General features: G+C 48.3%; 1 protein-coding gene across 2 annotated transcripts in view; it reads left to right on the top strand.

Moving 5' to 3' along the window:
* The window catches only part of RUNX2 (RUNX family transcription factor 2), a 326,346-nt gene that overhangs the window by 305,348 nt on the left and 2,480 nt on the right, over positions 1-18,518 (top strand). The window contains exon 9 of one of the 2 annotated variants that reach the window (XM_038554222.1): positions 18,031-18,117. The exons of the other annotated variant lie outside the window; for it this stretch is intronic. The gene's annotated coding sequence lies outside the window, so the exon portion shown is untranslated. Of the gene's footprint in view, positions 1-18,030; positions 18,118-18,518 lie in introns of those variants that run through there. 2 annotated transcript variants of the gene reach the window in all.

Here is an 18,518-nt window from a genome sequence, read left to right on the forward strand (position 1 = left end):
CAGGTCCCAGCAGGCGGGCAGCAGGAGAGTAAGAGTTGTAATTAAGAGTTATCCCAGCCAGTGCTTGATCTATACTTTTCTAGGCTTTGCAAAGCTTTTGTTGCTCTGATGCTGGTATTGCTGGTAGCGAAGAACTGAGGGCCATGGCTTTTTCTGAGGGCCTTATTGTGGAAAGAACAACTTTGGATATCTGCTTATTATCCAGGCTGAAATACACCCCAGAACAAAAATTTGAGCAAGTCCCTCATTTACCAAAGGGTTTCATCCATCTGGGACAGCCCAAGGTTCTGGAAGATGAGGCCAATTCTGTTCTCTGGCTTGAAGCAAGGCAGGGGTATTTGTCTTAGTGTCAGAGTTTCCTTGAACCTGTGCTGGGCACTGTATATAATTGAAGAGAGGAGCCAATGTCTGCTGCAGTGTTGACCAATTCCTCAGAATTTTCTTCCATAAAGGGGGCTTTGAGTTGGAGTAAATTTGGAAAATTCTGAATTTTACATCCCTCTCATGGATGATGACCATGCCTGTTATCATGGTAAGTCCTGAGAAGTCCTACAGTGAGGAAACCATTTAACCTTGTTCCACTCAAAATGGGTTGGCATTACTTGGAAATTCATGGAACTGAATTTTCAAGGAGCTCCATTTAACAGCCCATGGGACGTGTCAAGTAAAACACAGTAGAATAAAGTAATATATAGGTAAGGATGACACAGTAAGTTTCTTCCTAGTGTGCAAAGGATTGAGATAGGAGATTTTGGATTGTACACACAGACACACAGAGGAGTTAACATGCAATGTTTTTTCTGACTTTGTTTTCATGTCTGCAGAGATGAGTAATACACCTTTGGGAGTTGCTGTGTAGCCGTGTAAGACATGTCCGTGTAAGACATTGTCTTGTTGAGGAGGCATAACACACACACACACACACACACACACACATGTACACACACTCAAGGTAACTACCTATCCTGAGGGGAGAGTAGGTTCTGAGAGGGGAGAGGCTAGGGTAGACTGAGGTGGAAATGGCGCCTGGCGGAAGAGGAAGGAGTGAATGTTGGTGGGGCTGCGGAAGAGCCAGGGAAGGAGGGCCAGGAGGAAGGTGCCTGGTTCTGACCTGTCCCAAGCTGAGGCCTGCTTTTGCTCTCCCTCATGTGACGCTTCCAGTCTAAAGGGGAGCAGAGAACTTGGGTCCTGACAGATTTGGTGGGGAGGGCCCCGTGGAAGGAGGCAGGGGCCATGTGGGGGCCTACTTAGAGCCAGGCAGGGGAAGGTCAGGCGTGGCTTTCTCTGGAGGTACTTGCTTTGATGCTTCGCTCCCTGCAGCAAGGCTGGGGAGGTGCCTCAAATTTGAGGAGCAGCTCTACCTTGCTCAGTTAGCCACATGCTGAGGGCAGCAGGCAGGGGGCCATGACTCTGGGTGCTTTTTGTCATCATAAACTCCTTTGTGCTCAAAATCCTTGTGGCTTGGGCCTGGCAGGGGGGCAGGAGAGAGCCCGCATTTCTGTGTGCCCAGAGGAGGAGGATGTGACATGTGGGCGCACCCGGCCACCAGGCAGCACCTGTTGAAGGACCCATTTGGAGCTAGGGCAAGGGGCATTCTTGACTCCTGCCTCAGGACCGCCCCTGCAGCTGCCTGGGTGCGGTCCCACATTCCACTTGTGATGCCGATATCCCCAAGCCCTGAGAGGGGAAGAGGCTCCTCGGGCCTCAGGGATCTGCTCCGTCCCTGTGGCTGTGACCCACACCACCGGGGCAGCACCAGTGGGTGGATCCAGTACCTTGCCTTGGCCTCCAGTCTGAGAAGCAGAAGCAAATTTCACAGCCAAGGGCTCAGAGTCAAATTTGTTTTAAGTTATTCAAACGTATGACATCTTAAAAACTGGGGGTAGGGAGCAAAGGCAATGAGAGGCAGAGAGGAGGGACAGAGAATGAACACCAACATGGAAAGGGTCGGTGCACTTCCAACCGACTGGCTCCTACTCTGACACAAGACACTTGGAGGAAAAAGCTTTTGGCTGCATTCAGAAAGTGGGAAAAACCCAACAGAGAAGTAGAAGAAGAGTTTTTTTAGGGTAAGGAAAAGTAGGCCAAGAAATTACTTAAAGGCTTTCTGATGACCTCAGAGGTCACGGTACTTGTTCCCAGTAATGTAAGACGCAGGGGAGAGCAGTGACAGGAAGCATGACAACTCAGCAGAGTTCCACCTGCAATACTATGTGCATTTTCTCCTAGAACCACTTTCATCTGAGAACCCTAAAACAGTTCACAAATTTACAATAATTCAAACTCACAGCATACCCGAGGGAGGGCAGAATGTTGTTTCGCTTATTTATACGTAGGGGGATTCCAGCACAGTGAGCTTGATGATCTGTCCTAGTAAGAAGGGCCTGCCTGGGGCTCAAAGAAATCCTGGCTCCTCAGCTCCCACCAGACCCCTTCCTTCCTGGCAGGCCTGCCCCAGGGCCCCGCATCTCAACAAGCAAATAGCCATTGGCAAATTGTCACCTCTTTTCCTGTTAGTTTAAAAATAGGTGTAGAGATGCCTGGGTGGCTCAGTTGTTGAGTGGCTGCCTTCGGCTCGGGTTGTGATCCTGGGGTCCAGGGATCGAGTCCCGCGTTAGGCTCCCCGCAAGGAAGCCTGCTTCTCCCTGAGCCTATGTCTCTGCCTCTCTCTGTGTGTCTCTCATGAATAAAATAAAATCTTGAAGAGAATAGGTCTACACTCAAAAGTTATAATAAATTTTAACGTAATATATATAGGAAAATACATAATGTATGATAAAAAATTAAGATTGGATTCCCTTTTGGTTCAATGGCCTCATTTTATTCTCTTCTTTTGCCTTTGCAAATCAGTGAAAAGGCAACACTTGAGACAGAGGTTTTCTTTTCCAGAAGGAGAAGGAAGCTAAGGAGTTGCCTTTTTAGCTGAGATGCTGTGAGATGATGGGAGAGGAGGAGGGTTGGGGAGGGGATGATGAGGGTGCGTGGGTGGAGGACCTTGTTTGTCTTGGTTGAAAGCACCCCAGAAAATATTCATCTTAGTTTACCTCAGGAAGTCTAAGAGCTCCGCGAGCTTTTGCTTGCCATTGGGATTTTCCTTCCCAGCGAGGGCTTCCTATACCTGAGGATGCTCCCTTCTTCCTCTGGGGCCTGGGCTAGAAGGAGGCAAAAGGGCCAGGGTGGCTATGACTTTAGGGCAAGAGGTATCTCAGTTTCCTCACTTGGGGTCTTGCCCTTCATTTTCTGCATTTGAAAGCAAGGAATAAAGATACTGAACCTCACAAACCTTTTAGATATTCCATCCTCTATTTATGCACGACTTTCATCTTTGGTTCCAACAGTGGTGTGTTATGCACCCTAACGATGGTGATATCAACACTCCCTTGCTGTTTGCACAGTGTCTGGCAGTTGGCAAAATGCATCCACATATGCTCCCCAAAACCTCGTGTGAGGTCAGGCTCCACAGACATGTTACCAATCTCATTTGAATACTCCCATTTTAATTCTGGGATCTTTTGAAGGATGTCGTTGATCTGAGCACTTGCCCCCAGACTCTTGGGGTCATTATAAACCATCTCAAACAGAGACTGATCATAGCTGGCCTCCACTAACAAGTGATACCCAGTCCTGGTAGTCAGTTCACACGTGAAACTTAATACTCTGCTTTGTTTGATGATTTCAGATTAGTTGTTAACATCAATATAATTGACTGGAAAATTCTACCCACCTGCTTACCTAATCAAGTGTCCTTTGGCCTTCCAGGAAGTGCCGTAGGTTCTCAGATCTTGTCAGGGCATTGGAGATCTGAGCAATTCTCGACTCTCTATTCTTCTTCTCATCCCCACTCCCAGTTTCTAAATCCCCCAAATACCAAGGACTGCAAAAATTATGCAAGAGTGCTTAATTTTGAAAGGAGATGAAACGCATCCATAGAGATCTCTCTGTACTTCCAGAGAATGTTAATAACCTGACTAAACATGGTATAAGTATAATTCTCTTATCTGCTCTGATTGGGAGACAATGGAGGGCGAGTTGAGGATGGTTAGGGACCTTATGGATTTTCATCCTTCATTACTCAGCAGGGAGATGCTTCTCATGGTATTCCAGAAGGGAGGGGGAGCCACTGCAAGTCATACCATGCATCACATTGACTCATGGCCAGATCTTGAGAAAAATTCACAGAAGTCAGGAAATTCCCGGAGAATGCTCTCATTTCACCCTCTGCTGACCCTGCAGTGAGAGCATAGGTAGGAGGGTCAGGCTGGAGGACATTTTTAAAAAAGGAAAAATCAAAGCACTTCTGTTGCTTCTGCGTGCCTGTGGTGGGGCAGAGTCCTTACGGGCCTGGTTGAAAATGCACAATCGGCTTTGAGCCCCGGTGACCTGGGGCAGCCAGCACTGGTCTGTTCCTTCATTCTAGACTATTATTTTTGCAAAACTCCCTCCCTGTCCCACCCGGCTTTGTTTCCCTTCAAGGACCAGAGTCTTTCCCTCTGGGCAAAGCAAGATGCCCATGACCTCCACTTCCAATGGATAGAGCCAAATTTAGAGTTGGGGTTGCTCATTTGAGCTTTGTATATAATTGAGCCTGGCACAAAGGGTTATCATTAGGAGGAATGGCATGAAATGAAAATAAAAAAGGGAAAGCTGGTACCCAAATTAGAAAAGATTTTCTGAGGAGAGACACAGTGGTAAGGCTGGGAGGTCTAATCTCAGAGGCGTCCTTAAGAGAAAGGACTGAGTATTAACAATGCCTGGATGGAGCAGTTAGAGAACCTAATATGGCCATCTCTTAGGGTCCCTTGCTTTTAAGTGTGGCAGAGCGAGGGGATCGTAGTCCTGGTTGGTGAAAGCAGCATCAGGGCCTGCTCCCAGGGCTGCAGAGAGCACTGGGAGAAATAGGCTAATCCAATTAATCAATGTTCACCAATCGCGTCCAGGGCTGGGCATTGTCACCTTGGTCTGTATGACAGTAGATGGTCCTGGGGGCTTCTGAGCCCTTTGTTCTGCCATTGACTTGGGGAACACCTTGGTCTAGAACCTGGCTGCTCATTGCGGGGGGAAATGGGACCATGACCCCTGGTCCCCTCCAGCTGGGCCACCCACCACTTCCTTACTCATGGGTAAAGGGGGCATCCGGAGGCTAGCCAAGGAGCCTTCCTGTCAGAGGTGCTGTCCCCGCTGAGCTGGCGGGTGGGCATGCACGTCCCCCTGCCACTCCCCAGAGGTCCTGGGGCCTTGTCGTGTGAAGAGGAGCCAAGGGCCCCGTGTAGGGCACAGCGCGGCTCCGGTCCAGCTGCCCTGGCCACCTGCAGCTCGGGCCTGGCGGCGCAGGGTTCCAGCCCCTCGCCAGACTGTCTCTGCTCCCCGCATTCCTGGTGGCGGCCCAGCTCTGTGTGACCCCGGCTGCTAATCTTCTTGGGTTCGTTCAGACTACCCAGCTGGCTCCGCTCCGGGCTTCCTGGCCTTGTTAAAACCAAAAGGCCGTCTTTTACAACCCGGCCCTCTCCATCAAGTTCATCGAGCAGCCGCGTTTTACAAGCACGATGGCCCCTTTGGTGAGCTCTTCCTGGGGGGGCGGTGGCGGGGGTGCAGCCTGGGCTTCGGCAGAGTCTGGCCTGGGCTATGTTATTTCTTAATGATAGTTAAAAAGAAAAAAATGAAGTTCAAAGGTGAGTGACCCTCCAAGAGGCAAGATTAAATGGGTTGATTTGGGAATCGTTCAACCCTGGAGGCATTGCTAGGGAACATAATCTATTTTGAGTTTTTCTTCCCGAGCCAAAGTTGGTTATGGTGTGGGAATAACCTTTTCATTTTGTCTCTCCCTTTCTCCATGCAGCAACAATATTCGCAGCGAGGAATATACTGGTCGTGTAAACGGCCCTTCAAAAAAGCACATAAAGGTATTATATGCAGTCACATGTGTCTCCCTCCAAATGGGGACGTTCATAGAGACACATAGAGATATCTTTCACACCGTGTATGTCAAAAAACAGCCAATTTAGAATTTGGCAGAGCAGCCCTGCCTGAGGAGTAGAAAAGCTTGGCTTGGGGCTTGACAAACAATCCCATAAAACCCACACTTGCTTTTATTGAATGGTGATGCATGAAAGACCCAGGGTGGCCAACTTGAAGAGGAGCCAACATTCACAGTATTGTCCATAAAGGGTGGCAGCAAAGTTTCTTTTTGCTGAAATTCAATCTATTCCTAGAAAAAAAAATTGCTTCCAATACTGCTTGGCTGGACTTCACTCTTGTGCTTCTTTCTGCTGTAATATCGTTTAAGTTCCTTTAATGTCCAAGATGCAACATCTTTTACATTTGGTCTTCCTGCCTCCAGCCTCACCCCCTCCAGTTCAGCCTCCACAAGGCTGGCTGCCAGAGTAATCTTTTAAAAATGCAAATCAAATCTGTCGCTCTCCTACTTAAAGCCCTTCAGTGGCTCCCCATTGCCTGCTAAAGTTCAAATTCCTTAGCTTAGCAGACAGGCTCCTCAGCCATCTGTCCATGCTGCCTTTTAAAGCCGTGTCACTCAGAGTTTCCCATCCCTGTGCACCCTACCCTCCAGCTATTTCAAACTGTCAGGCCATAATCTGCAAGCCTCGTGCATTTGCACATACGATTCCAGTCCACCTGGAGTGCCCGGGGACATGAGTGGCTCAGTGACAGCTTCTGCTGCACAGGACAAGGGAGACAGAAGACTGGTGTGGAGGGGAGTGCAGGTAGTACTTCTGACCAGGGTATTCGGAAAGGGCCTCTTGAGAAGGGGCCTGAGCCAAGGCGGAAGGAGATGAGAGAGTGAGTCATGCAGATACCCAAGGAAGGAGCATTCCAGGCAGAGAGAACAGCAAATGCAAAGGGCCTGGGGTGGGAATGCGCCTAGTACCCGTTCACACTGGTGATTGAAAAAGGAAATGTCCTCGATGCTGCTGTCATGTTTATGTCCAGGGCTGAAGAAGTGATCCTCATCCTCACGGCCCTCTGAGGGCTGTTTAACCCACATCTGACCTGTAATATTCCCAACGGCAATTTATTTTATCAGTCCTTCCCCATTCTTCCTTTACAAACAGCCCCACAGATGTCATATATGGATTGTCTCTCAAGCATTTGGGTAAAATTGTGAATTAAGGGATCACACCTTCCTCCCTAAACACACCTCGTTTTTATTGTGGCAACGTACATATAACATGCAGTATTTTAACTATTTTTAAGTGTACGGTTCTGGGGCATCAAGTCCCCTCACACTGTCAGTTAGTCATCACCACCATCCAGCTCCAGAACGTCCTCATCCTGCCCAACCAAAATGCTGCCCGGTTAAACACTACCTGTGCCCACTTTCCCCTCTGCCACGGCGGCCACCGTTCTGCTCTCTGTCTACCCCAGGAACGTCACACAAGGGGAATCATAATGATGTTTTGTGGATGGACTTTGCAACTGGCTTATTTCACCTACTGCACGTGATGTCTTTAAGGTTTATCCATTTAGCATGTGTTGAAATTTCCTTCCTTTTTATGGATGAATGATATTCATATATAATATAGACGTATGTATGTACATACAAATACATTCATACACACACACACACACACCACGTTTTGTTCATCTGTGTATCATTTATGAACCTTCACAATATTGTCTGTCTGAAGGGTAGCGTGAATGCTGCTGATGTGAACATGGGCATACAGACACCTGCTCTCACTTCTTTTTTTCCCCCTCTTCTTTAAAGGTACTTTTTTGAACAGGAACCCATTTTGGCTGCCTGGGGCTGACCTTCTCCCTTCCCACCTGCTTTGCTTTATTATCTTGATTGATGGCCAACACTCCTCTTTAGCTCAACCCTCCACCGCTAGGAATTTAGAGGCTTGAATAATTCACACAGAAGTAACAGGGTGATGACTTTCCTCATGTCACTCCTCAGGAAGTCACTAATGCTGCTGGAAATAGAGACCAAGGATTTCCCCAGGGCCAGGTGTTCCGATCTTCGGAGGGTGGCCCCCCAGAGGCCAAGGACTATAGGGGACGGGCAGTCTTCTTCCTGGAGGAGAGTCAGTGGCACATCCTGGTCAGGGCTCCTGGGCGTCTCTTTGAAGGGCCTTGTGTGGTGGCTATAGCAGAACCTAGATGAAGACAAGGCCATGGTGTTGGGGGGCCCCGGGCCAGCCCATTTCATTCAGTGGCTATAGACTGTACCTGTTCCTACTTCTTGGGCAGCTGGCCTAAATAGCCCTTGAAGTTGAACAAAAAAAGATGCAAAAGAAATTTATATTTTAAAAAGAGTGCTTTCAAAATAGAGGAGGCCCAGATAGGAGGGAGAATGGAATCAATAAGAATGAGCACTCACATGGGAGTCAGCCAAGTACCGGTGAAGATGAGGGTCTTGTCGGCCGTGGGCTTTGTCCAGTCTATCCAAATTCTGTGAACCTCAGTTTCTCTGTTTGCAAGTGGGCAGAGTCTCATTGTTGGGATTAAGTGAGAAAACATATGACTAACCCTATTTGCATGTTAGCATTATAATCACCTGGGATACTTTTAAAAAAAGATTTGTTTATTTATTTGAGAGAGAGAGGGAGAGCATGTGTGGAGTGGAGGGGCAGAGGGAGAGTGAGAGAGCTCAAGTACTCTTCACTGAGAGCAGAGCCCATCAAGGGGCTTGATCTCATGACCCTGAGATCACTGCCTGAGACGGAACAAAAATCAGTCGCTCTACCAACTGCAACACTCAGGCACCCCTCACCTGGGATGCTTTTAAAACACTGGCTGCCTGGGCACTATCCCCAGAGAGCCCCAATGTAGTTGGGGGCATCTGTAGTGTTTACAAAGCTCCCCAGGTCACCTTAATATGCAGTCAAGGTGGCAAATCACTGGCCTAGCGTGTAGGAGATTCTCTGTGAATGTGGTGTCTCCTCAGTTCTCTGCTCTCCCTTCATGCTTGCAAACACCCCATAAAACATGTGCCCTCCTTCACATGGCATGGCCTTGGGATCAGCCGCTGTGATTTGTTTCCCGGCCTTACGACAGGGTGCTGGTCACTGAGCATACGAGAGCCTTAGTTTCCTCAAATAGTAAAATAGACCTTGACCCCACAGGCTTGATGGGAATAGAGTCCGCCTCAGTTTTCCACAACCATCACAAGAGATAACTTAGCACGTAGCCTGATGATAGAAAGCACTCTGGAGACGCCGGCTCTTCCAGTGAATGTGGTGAGAAGTAGCGTGTCCTCTGTGCTGCAGCCAGCCCTCCTCACCGCCCCCAGAGCCACCGAGGCTTCTCTCGCCTGCCTGCCTGCCCGGGCTGTCCAGTTCCAGCTCTCCTGCTGAGCCACGTTCCTGGGAGATGCCTGGTGAGAACTTGGGATCAGACTGAGTCAGAGGTATTTGCAGACTTGACTCACCAGGTCTTAAAACCAGAAGACTGCCCTGTGGGTCTCATGACGTTCCTGGAAAATAAAAGAAGTGAATATTATTGGGTTGAGTTCATCAGACACTCACCCTCCCTTTTGTGTGTCGGGTGTTCTGAGAGGAGCAAGCAGCAAGCCTGCCAAGTCTGAACCATCAAAGGAAAGGCCCGGCTGCAATGCAGAGGGATCTTTCTTCTGCAGACAGGTTTCATCCTCTTCCCACAGACTTCTGTTTCTCTGGCTCCCTGCGGCTACCCCCCATTTCTCCTCCCTCTGGGCTCCTGGGAAAATGTTCCCAAGGGCTGCCTCTGGTGAGGTGTGTCAGAACTGAGCTATGCTGGAGGGCTGGGTGTGGGCTGGGAAGGGCCATCTGGACTCCAGAGAACAAGAGAGGGGAAGTTCTTCTGGAGGGAGAATTTCTGGAAACTGACACTGAAACAACAGCCAGGTAGGGCATCCATTTCTCTGATGCCTCCCTTATCCCTGAAGATAGTAAACCCTGACATTTCCACATTCCAGCTGACTCTAGAGCTGCTGCTTTAGCAAAAGCCACTGGCATTTTGTAATTTCTCACCCGCAGCTGCAAAATCCTAACTGGTCTTCCGCTCCTGCTGTGTGAACTCCCTGCCCAACAAAGCCAGGTAAACTTTTCAAAGTACAAAACTATCACACACACACACACACACACACACACACACACACACACACTTATGCTTAAAACTTTCCCAAAGCTTTCCGTTGCTCTTAGGATAATGGCAAACTCCTAAACAAGTTTAACAAGACCATGTGTATCAGGATTTGGCATGGTTGTGAATGATAGAAAACCCAGTTTAAAGGAGTTTGAAAAAAAAAAATGAAAAAAAAAATAAAAATAAAGGAGTTTGAACAGATAATATTTTATTTTCTCATACAAAATGTCTGTGGTAGAACCAGCTAGGATTGGCATGGCAATTCTCCAAAGTTATCAAGGACCCAGTGCTCTTGCTCCATCATCTATAGCAGACGGTTTCCACCTCGTGGTCCAATAGGGCTGCTTGAGCACCAGCCATTGCAACCAAATCCCAGGCAGAGGAAGGAAGAATTGCACAGAGCACTTCTACTGGCATCTTTCTGCCCAGCATTTAGTTACTAACTGCAGTTGATTGGAAGAGAGGCTGGAAAATGTAATCTTTATTGTGGTCAGGGACCAAAAAAGGAGAAAGAGAAAAATGGATGTTGGGCAACACTGGCAGTATATATCGTACACTACATCTCCTGACCCCTACTTTCTTCTTGAGCATCATCTCACCTCCTGCTTCATTCCCCTACCTATCTGCATTCCTGTCACACAGGTTTTGTCTAGGAGTCCCACATATTTGCAGAACTTCCTCCTGCCACACTCTCTTGCTCAGACTTCTAACCTTTCTCCTCTTCTAATTTGACTACTCATCCTCTAGAACTCCGGTCAAGGAGCATTTCCTCAGGGAATCTTCCTCGATTATGTCAATCCTCCTATTTAGATGCTTATAGCATGTTGATGGTATCATTGTTGCAATTACACATTTATGTATGTAATCATTTTATTATTTTCTGCCCCCACAATGAGGTCAGGGTTTAGGTCTGGCTTTGCACAGCATAGAGCATTCTGCTGGACATACTGTAGGTACTCAATAAATATTTGCTGAATGAATTAATGAATAAATTTAGCTATTATCTCATACAAAATTAAAGAGGCTAAGACTCAGCAAAAGATTTTCCTAGGCAAGCGGTGGTGGTGGGTGGCCAGGAGGCCTGGGAGGATGCAGTAGAGCCAGGAGAGAGTCCTAAATGATTCAGATTGAGTAGCCTTTCAGGTGTGGCAGAGAGAAGACTGACCTGGCTCTCAGGGGACCGGTGTTCTGGTCTGATTCAGGCACCAATGGCTGCACGGCACCTGGAGACAGTGACAAGTGGTCAGATGCTGGATATACTTTGAAGGCAGATTGGCTGTGGGGGGTGATGGAAAGAGGTAAGTCAAGGGTTAGCCCTGGGTGTTTGGCTGAGCAAAAACGATTTTCATAGGCAGATGGTAGTGGGTAGCCAGGAGGGCTGAGGGGATGCAGGAGAGCAGGGGAGAGTCTGAAATGACGGAGGACTTCCCCTAAGAAGGGGAAGCCAGTGAGAGGAGCAGGGTTTGGGGAGATGAAATGAAGGGTTTATTTGCAAATGAATGGCAGGTTCCCACAGGCAGCTCCACACTTCATCTCTCTCGCTGGAGGCTCGGCATCCCCAGAGCAAGGGTAGCTCCAGGCTGGTGGATATAAGTGGTGATGACTGGGAATGCCAATTGGGTGTAAAACAGATTCAAAAAAGGGTCAGGGGGCACCTGGGTAGCTTGGCTGGTCAAGGGTCTGCCTTTGGCTCAGGCCATGATTCTGTGTACTGGGATGGAGTCCCAAATCAGGCTCCCTGCTCATCAGGGAGTCTACTTCTCCCTCTCCCTCTGTCACCCCCCCCCCACCCCTGCGCTCTCTCTCTCACTCTGCACTCTCTCTCTCTCAAATAAATAAAATCTTAAAAAAAAAAAAAAAGGGTCAGCCTTTCAAAGTGGATAGTTGCCAGCCAAGAAGTGATTCAGTCTGACCCAGCAATAAGATTGAAAAGAAAGTGGTCAGAAGACCTTGACCCCGCAGGCTTGATAGGAAGCAGTCACTTTCTTCTAAAGGCCAGTGACCAGTGAGAGGGAAGGCATATCCTTCCCTGCATGGTCACTGCAGACACCTTTGAAAATGCAGAAAACGATAATCCTATCACATGTCCAACATCTTCATGTACTTCCTCCCAATCTTTGTTTTACACATTTTTCTATCAGCAGTTGAACTCATCCACAAAACACAGTTTGGCAATTTCCTTTCTCACTGAACAGTAGAGCACGTGTTTCTAAATTGCTTCCTGGGGAGATTATACCGACCTACTCTAGTGCAAACAATGTATTAGTATGCCTCTCTCCTGGCAATCTTTGCAAATTTTACAAGTGAAAAATAGCAATTTATTATTCCTAATTCCTAATTATTTCAGTTCATAATTCCATTGTTATTTGAATTTGTGATTCTTTCACGTCTAGAGAGAATGAGCACGTCTCAAATGCTTATTAGTTCCATACCTATTTTTGAAATATATTTCAATATATATATTTTCCATACATGTATTTTTCAATATATTTTAATTCAGAATTCATTAATCTGCAATTCCTTCATTTCTAGAGAGAATGGAAACTTTTCAAATGCTTATTAGTTATATATTTTTTTTCAAAACTGACTTTTACAAAGTTATTTCTAAGATGGCAAATAGGGACCAGAATCACCAAAATTTAGTTAAAACTCACCTTTCCCACCTCTAGGAGCAGCATCTGCCCCAAGCAGTTGTATGTATGAGGAAGATGGGGGTGGCAATGGGGAGAGGAAGAAGAGCCATGACGGAAAGGTTGGACTCAGTGGTTGGTGACCCTGGTTCCCAAGTCAGCCTCCAGCACACCTTTAGAAGGGTGAGGCTCCAAGTTTTCCGAGCAAACCAGTGCTAACTAAATAGATGGCAATGTTTGCTGTGCAGCTTTTTGGGGTTGCTGCCACAATCTGATCCACCAGATGGGTTTTAGCATTCACTGGCAGGCAAACTGGGAGCCAGTGGCCCAGGTAGGGACCGTATCTGGTTTGGCTGTGTCTCCAGAGCCCAGTAGGGCACCCGGCATGTGCTCCACCCTCGGTGCGCATTTGTTCTGTGACTGAATGATGGGAAGACTGAAGAGTTGCTAGGAGAGTGGAGACCGTGGCCCTCTGTGTTTTCCGTTCTGTTCTCTGGTGTGTCACTAAACATCAAGTCCTTTACTCACACAGGTCTCCGTCTCTATTCCTTCTGAAGTCAATCCAAACAATAGCAAACATTCCTTCTAACTCTGAAATTCTTTGAAAATAACCTAAGCTCTTTTTGCTTTTCTTTTTGAAAAGTGTCCTCTTCTATGAAACAAAAGAAAAATATTGACCTCCTACGAGGTTGCCAGATAAAATATGGGACATTCAGTTACACCGGAATACCATATAAACAAGGGATACTTTTTAAATTTATTTAAATTAAAAAAAAATTTTTATTGGAGTTCAATTTGCCAACATATAGCATAACACCCAGTGCTCATCCTGCCAAGTGCTCCCCTCAGTGCCCATCACCCAGTCACCCTCACCCCCCTCCCACTTCCCCTTCCACTACCCCTTGTTCATTTCCCAGAGTTAGGAGTCTCTCATGTTTTGTCACCCTCACTGATATTTTCACTCATTTTCTCTCCTTTCCCCTTTATTCCCTTTCACTATTTTTATATTCCCCAAATGAATGAGACCATATAGTGTTTGTCCTTCTCCGATTGACTTATTTCACTCAGCATAATACCCTCCAGGTCCCTCCACGTCAAAGCAAATGGTGAGTATTTGTCGTTTCTAATGGCTGAGGAATATTCCATTGTATACATAGACCACAGCTTCTTTATCCACTCATCTTTCGATGGACACCGAGGCTCCTTCCGCAGTTTGGCTATTGCGGACATTGCTGCTGTAAACATCGGGGTGCAGGGGTCCCGGCGTTTCATTGCCTCTGCATCTTTGGGGTAAATCCCCAGCAGTGCAATTGCTGGGTCGTAGGGCAGGTCTATTTTTAACTCTTTGAGGAACCTCCACACAGTTTTCCAGAGTGGCTGCACCAGTTCACATTCCCACCAACAGTGTAAGAGGGTTCCCCTTTCTCCGCATCCTCTCCAACATTTGTGGTTTCCTGCCTTGTTAATTTTCCCCATTCTCACTGGTGTGAGGTGGTATCTCATTGTGGTTTTGATTTGTATTTCCCTGATGGCCAGTGATGCGGAGCATTTTCTCATGTGCGTGTTGGCCATGTCTGTGTCTTCCTCTGTGAGATTTCTGTTCATGTCTTTTGCCCATTTCATGATTGGATTGTTTGTTTCTTTGCTGTTGAGTTTAATAAGTTCTTTATAGATCTTGGAAACTAGCCCTTTATCTGATAGGTCATTTGCAAATATCTTCTCCCATTCTGTAGGTTGTCTTTTAGTTTTGTTGACTGTATCCTTTGCTGTGCAGAAGCTTCTTATCTTGATGAAGTCCCAATAATTCATTTTTGCTTTTGTTTCTCTTGCCTTCATGGATGTATCTTGCAAGAAGTTGCTGTGGCCAAGTTCAAAAAGGGTGTTGCCTGTGTTCTCCTCTAGGATTTTGGTGGAATCTTGTCTCACATTTAGATTTTCCATACATTTTGAGTTTATCTTTGTGTATGGTGTAAGAGAATGGTCCAGTTTCATTCTTCTGCATGTGGATGTCCAATTTTCCCAGCACCATTTATTGAAGAGACTGTCTTTTTTCCAGTGGATAATCTTTCCTCCTTTGTCGAATATTAGTTGACCATAGAGTTGGGGATCCTCTTCTGGATTCTCTATTCTGTTCCATTGATCTATGTGTCTGTTTTTGTGCCAGTACCACACTGTCTTGATGACCACAGCTTTGTAGTACAACCTGAAATCTGGCATTGTGATGCCCCCAGCTATGGTTTTCTTTTTTAATATTCCCCTGGCTATTCGGGGTCTTTTCTGATCCCACACAAATCTTAAGATGATTTGTTCCAACTCTCTGAAGAAAGTCCATGGTATTTTGATAAGGATTGCATTAAATGTGTAAATTGCCCTGGGTAGCATTGACATTTTCACAATATTAATTCTTCCAATCCATGAGCATGGAATATTTTTCCATGATACCTTTTTTTTAGTATGTCTCAAATAATGCATGACTCTGTAAAAATTGAAGCACTGAATGATTAAACAACATTCAGCTGGATCAGTTTATTGCATCTGGGCTTGTGTTTCTGGACTGATGATGATTATGTGGCGTTCATTCAACAAGTACCCATTGAGTATCTATTAGATGCCAGACATTATTTAGGCCCTGGTGACACAGCAGAGAATGAAATAAAGCAGTGTCTCTGTTTTCATAGGACTTATATCCTCATAGACCAAAATAATAATAATAATAATAAAACACCATAAAATATCAGGTGCTCATAGAGCTCAGAAGACTAATAAAGCAGGATAAGGGTCTGAGACCATGTGAAGGGGTGAAGGAGAGAATTAGGCAGTCTGCTGAACTTGACCTTCTGTACTCAACAGCCCCTAACCTCCACCAAGAGCTGTGTTTATAACAATAGGACCCTGATATTATTTCATAGCAATCAATGAAGCTGTATAAAAATGATGTCATCGATTCAAAGGCACGTGTCCACATCAGGGATAAAATGATCAGTTGCAGGGATGGGAGAGACCTATAAATCATTTAGTGCAGATCTTAGCTGAGCTGGAGCTGCAACCAAGTTTCCTGACAGCTGGGAGAAAGTTTAGGAAGGTAGTATACTTGTTAAAAAGATGCTTCTGTTTTCAATTCCATCTGCCAGTCAGGGTGGATTGAGTCCTGACAACTCGATGTGTTTCTGAACTTTTAGCTGAAATGACAGTGAACAGGTTTTCCCCTTTAAGAAGTCTTTATACCTTCCAAAGCCGGCACTCTTAGGTTCAAGGCCGGGCTGGGGACCATCACACTAACTGCTTGCTGGAAAGGACACTTCTCTTATTCTTTTGCCAGCAGAGAGATGGCTGGAATCAGCATCATTACCATTACCATCTTTATGATCCTATCCAGGCTTCCAGGTTGTTCCTCTACCCCAGCTACTCGAGTGTCTATGGTTACATGAATCTTATGTTTTATTGCGAAGCTGGAGATTTGGTCTCCACCTTTGCTAGGTGAGCTGTGGTTCTCAGGCCAGTGGCATCCACATCACCTGGGAGCTGGCTAGAAATGCAGAGTCTCAGACCCCATCCCTGACCTGCTGTCCTTTTACGATGTCCCAGGCAATGGCACACACATTAAGGTTTAAGAAACACCGTGTTGGAACATTTTGTGTGCTTGCATCTCTTGCATTTTACACCTTAGGCTTGTAAATGATTTCATATAAAGGCCTTTTGTCTGCTATGAGATTGGATATATAGGGCTCATTAACTCTTCCTCAAGGAAAACCAGATCAGTTTGTAGAATTCTTTTTATCATGTTCAACTCATGGGAGTTATGCACTTAGACATATCTCATAGATGCTTGGTTTCCAAAGGAAGAACCTCACAGAAACCCAAGGAAATGAAGTTTTGGTGGAGGAGAGGCAGTTCTGTGGAAACCAGCAGCAGAAAGTGCCCAGGAAACCTCTACCAGAGAAGTTTTTAGGCTTCTCTGCAAATTCTGTTCCTTCCAAGGAACAAGTGCCTCTAGCCCCATCAGATGGAATTCCCAACCACACAAAGTGGACACCCAAACATTGGGGGCCTGTAGGGCCCGGTGTGAACTCTGCTGGATGCCAGAGTCAGGATGCATGAGAGAACAAGCTCTCACCAGGGGATCAGGGCTTCTCTGAGTCCCAGGCAGGGCCAGGTGAAGGGACAGCTCACCTGTGACGAGTGGTAAGAGTGCGCACGTGTTCACACTTGACGAGGGATAGGTTTACTCACGGGCTCTTTCATCAGAGATAACCCCAAGATAACCCGCTGAGGTAATCGAGCAACTTCTGCCTCTGAATGGCTTGGAACCCTCGAAGGGCAGGGCTTAAAGGTGAGCCCTCAAACAGCCAATGCAGAAAGCCAAGATAGACACCCTGCAGCTGGAACTGGGAGCGAGGCCTCAGAGACTTGGTTCCAGTAAGGCTCAGAACTGCTCCCAGGGTGAGCACCGACCATCTACCGAAGGGCAGCAAAACAGGGTGGCTGAGACGGCTGAGTTAAGGTCTTTTGCATTGACTGGATCCTTTGCTGTGAACTGGGTAAACCTCCTTAGCATACCCAGTCACAGAGCTGCCGCCCACTTTCTACCTCAAGGGATTAGGAGCAAACTAACAAAGGTAGGTTGACCAAGTGCTTCCAGGGCTTTGAGTGCAGCCCACTGCGACCTCAGAGCAATGCTTGCAGTTGAAGAGTTTTGAAAGCTGATCAGCTTTGGAAGGGTCCTGGGGTAGGGTGGGGTTGGCAGTGGGGGTGGGTCACTGGGCCCAACCTTCTTCTACAGATGAGGACATGAAACCAAGTCCCCGAAGCAGAGGGGGTGTTGGGACTGGCCCAAAGTTCCACGGCATTTTCTGGCAGAGTGACAGTCCATGCTAAGGTCACCTGGCTCCTGGCCCCGAACTCTTTCAACTGCCTCCTGAGAGCCTGGCTTTGGGGCTGGGACAGTCCGTGAAGGAGGCCATCTGTTTAACACACTTCTGCTCCTGAGAACAGTGGGGAGGGGCCCTCCTTTGCATCTTCCCCCAGTGCCCTGGGCCAGAACGTCTCCAGAGGCTGCCCCTCTGCCCGCAGTCCTCAGTGTCTCCAGGGAGGGCCCGACCCTCGACCCTCGACCCTCGGCTGCCTTGCTGGACTCCATGGTGCTCCCGCCTCAGAGTTCCTGGGCCCAGTCCCCACACCCCTGCCGCTGTGCTCTTCGCGGCCAGAGGGCGAGTCTGGGGGTAGCAGGGTGCCCCGTTCTCCAGAAGTCCCCACAGTGCCTGGGCACGGGGCTGGGCCTGCGCACCCGCCGAGTGACCCCTCCTCTCTTCCCCCGCAGATTCCGAGCCCAGCACCCTGGACTCCCAGTCCTCCACCACCCTGTTCCTGTCCTCCGAGGAGCCGGGCCCGTCCACCGCCGCGCTGCCGTCCCCGTCCTCGTCCTGCGAGCCCCAGGCCTTCTCCCCGGGCGCCTCGGGGCTGCCGGCGCTGCTGCCACCGCCCCCCGCGCCCGCCGCGCCCCCCGCGGCCCCCGGCCCCGGCCCCGGCCCCGGCCCCGGCCCCGGGCGCGCAGGCCCCTACTCCGCAGCCGGCTCGTCCCCGGAGGCCGCCCCGCGCCTCGCCGACTGGCTGCCCTGCGGCCCCGCCACCACCCCTCCCTGCGGCGGCGGCGGCGGCGGCGGCGGCGGGGACGAGCGGCGGGAGCGGCCGGCGGCGCCCGGCCCGGGGCCCGAGGGGGGCCGCACCCTGCGCCCCGGCGCGGCGGGCAGGGAGGAGGGCGCCGAGGCCCCGGGAGCATCCCCGCCGCCGGCCGCGCGCGCCAGCCTG

The sequence above is a fragment of the Canis lupus genome, chromosome 12 (genome assembly GCF_011100685.1).
Source record: "Canis lupus familiaris isolate Mischka breed German Shepherd chromosome 12, alternate assembly UU_Cfam_GSD_1.0, whole genome shotgun sequence".
Classification (NCBI taxonomy): domain Eukaryota; kingdom Metazoa; phylum Chordata; class Mammalia; order Carnivora; family Canidae; genus Canis; species Canis lupus.